The 6,389-nt window shown below is 35.5% G+C and overlaps 1 non-coding gene across 1 annotated transcript; it reads left to right on the forward strand.

Moving 5' to 3' along the window:
• Window positions 1-3,406: 3,406 nt before the first annotated feature.
• On the forward strand, window positions 3,407-3,513 carry LOC136225208 (small nucleolar RNA R71). The gene has a single exon (XR_010686935.1). It is a non-coding gene; the product is annotated as a small nucleolar RNA R71 (small nucleolar RNA).
• Window positions 3,514-6,389: the final 2,876 nt, after the last annotated feature.

Here is a 6,389-nt window from a genome sequence, read left to right on the forward strand (position 1 = left end):
CACAACATGTGCGGCTAAGTAATTGGCTATATCCGCATACCATGGAGCTATGACACTTTGTACTTGCATGAGATGTTCATCGGGGAAATCATCTCGAATGCCTGATGTTTCACCGATGGGACCGTTTTCATCCTCAAGTCTTGATAGATGATCGGCGACCAGGTTTTCAACTCCCTTTTTGTCTTTAATCTCAATGTCAAATTCTTGCAATAGTAAAACCCATCTAATAAGACGTGGTTTCGCATCTTTCTTAGCAAATAAATATCGTAAAGCTGCATGATCAGTATAAATGATGACTTTAGATCCTAACAAATAAGATCGGAATTTATCACATGCAAAAACTACTGGTAACATTTCTTTTTCAGTTGTGGTGTAATTTAGCTGTGCACCGGACAAAGTGTGACTCGCATAATATATAACATGAAGTTTCTTATCCTTCCTTTGACATAATACACATCCTACAGCTAAGTCACTCGCATCACACATAATTTCGAAAGGTAGATTCCAATCGGGTTTCGATATTATAGGTGTACTGACTAAAGCCGTTTTCAAGGTATTGAAAGCTTGTAAACAATCCTTATTAAAATCAAAAGTTGAATCCTTCATAAGCAAATTAGTAAGTGGTTTGGAGATTACAGAAAAGTTCTTTATAAACCGTCTGTAAAAACCTGCATGACCCAAAAATGATCTCACTCCCTTAACAGTGGTTGGTGGGGGTAATTTTTCTATAACTGAAGTCTTTGCTCTGTCCACCTCTAAACCTTTTTCAGATATCTTATGACCTAAAACAATTCCTTCGTCTACCATGAAATGACATTTTTCCCAATTTAATACTAAATTCGTTTCCTCACATCTAGACAATACTTTATCTAAGTTCTGTAAACATGCATCGAAAGAATCTCCAAAAACTGAAAAATCATCCATGAAAACTTCCATTATGTCTTCAATGAAGTCATTAAATATTGCTGTCATACATCGTTGAAATGTTGCTGGTGCATTACATAGACCAAAAGGCATTCTCCTATATGCAAATGTTCCGTAAGGACACGTGAAGGTTGTTTTATCTTGGTCATCCGGGTAAATGTAAATTTGAAAGAATCCAGAATAACCATCTAGGAAACAATAAAATGCATGCCCGGCTACCCTTTCGATCATTTGATCAATGAAAGGTAGAGGAAAATGATCTTTCCTAGTAGCTTTATTTAGGTTCCTACAGTCTATACAAACCCTCCAACCGGTGGTGGTTCGTGTAGGTATCAGTTCACCTTCATCATTTCTTACAACAGTTATGCCTCCCTTTTTAGGTACACAATGGATTGGACTAACCCACTCACTATCCGAGATCGAATAAATGATTCCATTGTCTAAAAGTTTAGTAATCTCATTTTTTACTACTTCTTTCATGTTCGGATTTAAGCGTCTTTGCCTATCCGCTTTAGGTGGCTTATCCTCTTCTAAGTGAATTCTGTGCATTACTATACTAGGATTAATTCCTTTTAAGTCTGAAATTTGCCATCCCATACTTCCTATCCTATTTCTAACAACTTCTTTCAATTTTTCTTCTTGATCGTTTGTTAATTTGTTAGAAATAATTATAGGTAGAGAATCGCCTTCGCCTAAGAAAGCGTACCTCAAATGACTGGGTAACTCTTTAAGTTCTAATTTAGGGGGTGTTACAATTGAAGGCGGAACTGGTCCATCTTCTCTAATCAAAGGCTCTGGGTCCTTATCATCTAATTCCTCACCTATTATAGGTTCAATTATTTCTTCACTTTGAATTACATCATTGACACATTCCTCGACTAAATCAAGTTTCATACAAGCGAATTCCTCCATAGGGTATTTCATCGCTTTGTTCATATTAAACTCGACCTTATCTTCTCCTATCCTTAAAACTACTTTCCCTTCCGACACATCTACTAGAGCGCGTCTCGTGTTCATAAACGGTCGACCAAAAATTAAAGGGCAGTTTACATCATATGCAAAGTCTAATATAACAAAATCGGTAGGAAAAATAAATTTATCGACTTTGACTAAAACATCTTCAATTATACCATATGGCCTTTTAGTGGTTTGATCCGCTAATTGCAAAACCATATTGGTACGTTTGATATCTTCTTCTAAACTTAACTTGTTAAAAATAGACAACGACATTAAGTTTATACTTGCTCCTAAATCACAAAGACAACTTGGGAATTCAATATCTCCCAATTTACACGGAATGGTAAAACATCCGAGATCCTTGAGTTTTGTGGGCAAATTACTTGATACTATTGAACTACAGTCTTCAGTTAACGAAATGGATGAAATTCCTTCCCAACTAATTTTCTTCGAAATCAAATCCTTCAAAAACTTACCATAGTTAGGAATTTGTGTGATTGCATCCATAAATGTCAAATTGATGTGCAAATTTTTGAGTTTATCCAAAAACGTTAGAAGTTGTTTATCATAGTCCTTATTTCGGACTTTGTGCGGAAAAGGTGGCTTGGGTACAAAAGTTTTGGTACCTGCGTCAAATGGTGAACTATTTGTGTTTAAGATATCTTCTTTGGACTTTGGTAAATCAGTTCCTGGTAATGTTGCATCTTTGGGCATTTCAGGCCCTTGATAATTTTTCCCTGAACGAAGAGTGATAGCCTTCACCTGCTCTTTCGGATTTTCTTCCGTATGGCTGGGAAGACTTCCCTCTTTTCGGGATGGAATTGATTTAGCAAGTTGACCAATTTGAACCTCCAAATTATGGATGCTAGATGAGTGGTTTTTAATAAGCTGATCGAATTTATTTTCAATCCGTTTAAAACCATCGTCGTGATTACTTATTTTTCCACTGATAGCATCTATAAACTTGTTGATTTTAGAAGATAAAGTGCTAATCGTATCTCTTGACTGATTTTGATAATTAGTGGTACGATTTTGATTAGCACTTGTATTATTGTTATTGTTATCTTTCCAGTTAAAGTTAGGATGATTCCTCCATCCAGCATTATAGGTATTAGAATAAGGATTATTAGTTTGGTTTTGCCCTTGGACAAAATTTACCTATTCGATCTCACTCATATTTTCGTAGTCCACATCCGTTTGGAATGGATTACCATTGGTATCGCGTGGTGCCATAAATTTATCAATTTTGTGCGATAAAGCAGAAAATTGGGCTTGTAGCATCGCGACTGGATCAAGTTCAACTATACCTTTAACTGATGGTGTGGTTGAGGATAATGGTTTTGCTACCGGCATATGTCCACGTTCCGCGGGCCACATACTGCTGTTGATTGCCATTTCCTCCAAAAGTTCTCTCGCTTGGGCTGATGTTTTCTTCATAAATAGCCCTCCCGACATTGCATCTAATGAACCCCTAGTTGTAGGATTTAATCCATTGTAAAATGTTTGCATTAAAAGTTCAGTGGGTAATTGGTGGTGTGGGCATAAACGTTGAAGTTCTTTAAAACGTTCCCAAGTTTCATAAAGAGTCTCATTGTCATTTTGAGAAAAAGATGTTAACTCCTTTATGACTCTTGCGGTTTTTGCTAAAGGAAAATATTTAGATAAAAACGCTTGGGCTAATTGTTCCCAAGTGGCAAAAGTTGCGGCTGGCATAGAAGTTATCCATTCTTTGGCTCTATCCTTCAAAGTGAAAGGAAAGAGGCGAAGTTTGATTGCTTCTGCAGTCACATCTGGAATTTTAAAAGTATCACAAATTTCAAGGAAATTTGTTAAGTGGGTGTTAGGATTTTCGTTAGGTAACCCGTAAAATGTTACATTATTTTGCAACATATTAAGCAAAGCTGGCTTAATTTCAAATTGATTTGCGGTGATTCTGGGTCTAACGATACTATTGGTCACACCGGCCACACCTGGCCTAGCGTAATCCATAAGTGTTGGTGGGTCTGCCATTTTTTCTGGCTCGGTATATGTTTTTACTGGGGTCTTATTTTTGTTTTTCTTATTTTTCTTGTTCTTCCTAATGGTTTTCTCAATTTCTGGGTCTATAGGGTCTGGTACAATGCCTGAACTTGAAATCTTGCACGAACCGAAACTACCTACAAAACAGAATTTGAAAAATAAATAAATTAGTAAATGAAAATTATTAAATTATAAAAGTTAAAATAAATATGTTTAAACCTAGATTCGAAATAAAACACGAAAAATTTAAAATTGTGTCAAAAATTTTGGCGTTCCCCGGCAACGGCGCCAAAAACTTGTTGAGCAATTTCCGCAAGTGCACGGTATACGCTTGTAGTAATAAAAGATATCGAACCCACAGGGAACGCTTTTTAACTAAAACTTTATTTAATTCGGTTTAGTCACGTGTTTAGGTTTAATAAAAAAAATACGTTTTAATTGATGGAATTGGTTTTGGTAAATTAGGATTAGATAGAAGTATTATATCGAGTTTAGAGAACAGTTCTGTCTTGGGATTTTGATTACAAAATAGATACTTCCGTAATTGGAATAAATAGAAGCTATAAAACTTATTTTCATAAAGCAAAGAAAGCAACTTTAACTTTGTAAAGATTATGGACATGTAACAATATAGCGATTTATTCAATTAAATGGCTTTGAACCGTAGAAATCCCCCTGATGTTGAGTTGATTTCTACCTTAATCAAACTAGTATTTTATGTCTGATAAGTCGCGATCAGCGATCATGTCATCCATAAAAACTAAATCTGTCAAGTGTTCAATAAAGTTCTTATATGAATAAGATGGAATATAACGTTTTAATAAAAACACCAATTTATCATTTTGAAAATCATTTTGTCAGAACAATATCAAAATAACAACAGTAAGAATTTATTGAATAAATAAGTATATCATTAATGAAATGTGAATTTTCACAAGTTAACAGAGAAGTAGAAACTTGGATAGCATTGCAACGAAAACTTTGAGATCCGGGTTGTCAATCTTTCTCTCAAACTCCGTAGGTGCGTCAAACCTCATGCGCTTCAGTCGTCAATTCTTCTCGCTGGATCTTCGGAATAGAGACTGATCTCGTCTACTACCAGAATGAAAACTAAACTAATACTGTTTTTATAACTAATCTAATAACAATTCGTGTACAGCACGATTGTTTACACAGAAATGAAATCTAACTTTCTGATTCTTTTCTGAATCAGAAACTCAACATAATAACTTTCTTCTCTAATTTCTCTAACTTTTTCCAACCTTGATTTCTGAAATGGATCAATTATTTATAGTTGTTGAAGGGTTGTAAATGACGGGTCGTGTCCGCTGGTGAAGGGTTGCTTTTATCCGAACGAACAGACGCGTTTTTCTGATTTAAAACATGTGTTTTGTGTGCAGAATGGTTCGCTGTCGCGACTGAGATTCTGAAAATCTCAGTCGCGACAGGGGGTATAGGGACGAGTGAAAACTTCGTTTTTCTCCCGAGCTGGCTTTCGTAGGTCGCGACTGAGATTCTCAAAATCTCAGTCGCGACAGAGAGAATTTTCCCTGTCTCTCGACTGCTTTTCGTCCTTCTTGAGCGTTCTTCTGGCCGTTATGCGTTCTCGGTACGTTTTTTAGGTTTTTCCTCCATTTTAGCTCCGTTTTCGCTCCTATTTGGATTTAACCAAATAATTAAGTACCTTGCATCAAAGAAGTAAATAAAGACGTAAAAGTATTCCAAATGAATATAATTAACATGATTTTAATGTAATTTAAACGTATTTATGTATGATATTTTAGGTATATTTTGGGCTTAACACGGGACAATGAGCAATTACTGCGACCACTTACAAAACAGGAGTTCAAGAGAGCTTTAATATGCATCCTAATAAGGCTCCAAGACCTGATGGATTTAATCCAGGATCTTATCAAAAAAAATTGGGACATAATTGGAGATGATATCTTCACTGTTGGGTTAACATGGTTTGATCAAGGTATGTTCCCCTCTGAGCTTAATAATACTATCATTACTCTCATTCCAAAGTGTGAGAATCCTGTTATTATGACCGAAGTTCGTCTAATAGCACTGTGTAATGTTATACTCAGAATTTTCTCCAAAGTCTTAGCAAATAGATTGAAGATGCTTTTGCTTGGGATTGTCACTGAAAATCAATCTGCTTTTATTAAAGGGAGGTATATTCATGACAATGTTTTGATCGCATTTGAACTTATTCATAGCATTAACAATAATGTTGCTAAGAAAGTAGGTAATGTGGCACTAAAGATTGATATGAGTAAAGCATATGACAGGGTGGATTGGAATTATCTAAGAGAAGTGATGCTAAAGTTGGGTTTTATAGATATATGGGTGAATTTCATAATGTATTATGTATCTTCTGTGCAATATTGTTTAGAATAAATGATCAGTTGGTTGGTCCTGTTTACCCGAAAAGAGGACTCCACCAAGGTGATCCATTATCACCATATTTATTTTTGCGTTGTGTT

The sequence above is a fragment of the Euphorbia lathyris genome, chromosome 3, assembly GCF_963576675.1.
Source record: "Euphorbia lathyris chromosome 3, ddEupLath1.1, whole genome shotgun sequence".
Taxonomy (NCBI): Eukaryota; Viridiplantae; Streptophyta; class Magnoliopsida; order Malpighiales; family Euphorbiaceae; genus Euphorbia; species Euphorbia lathyris.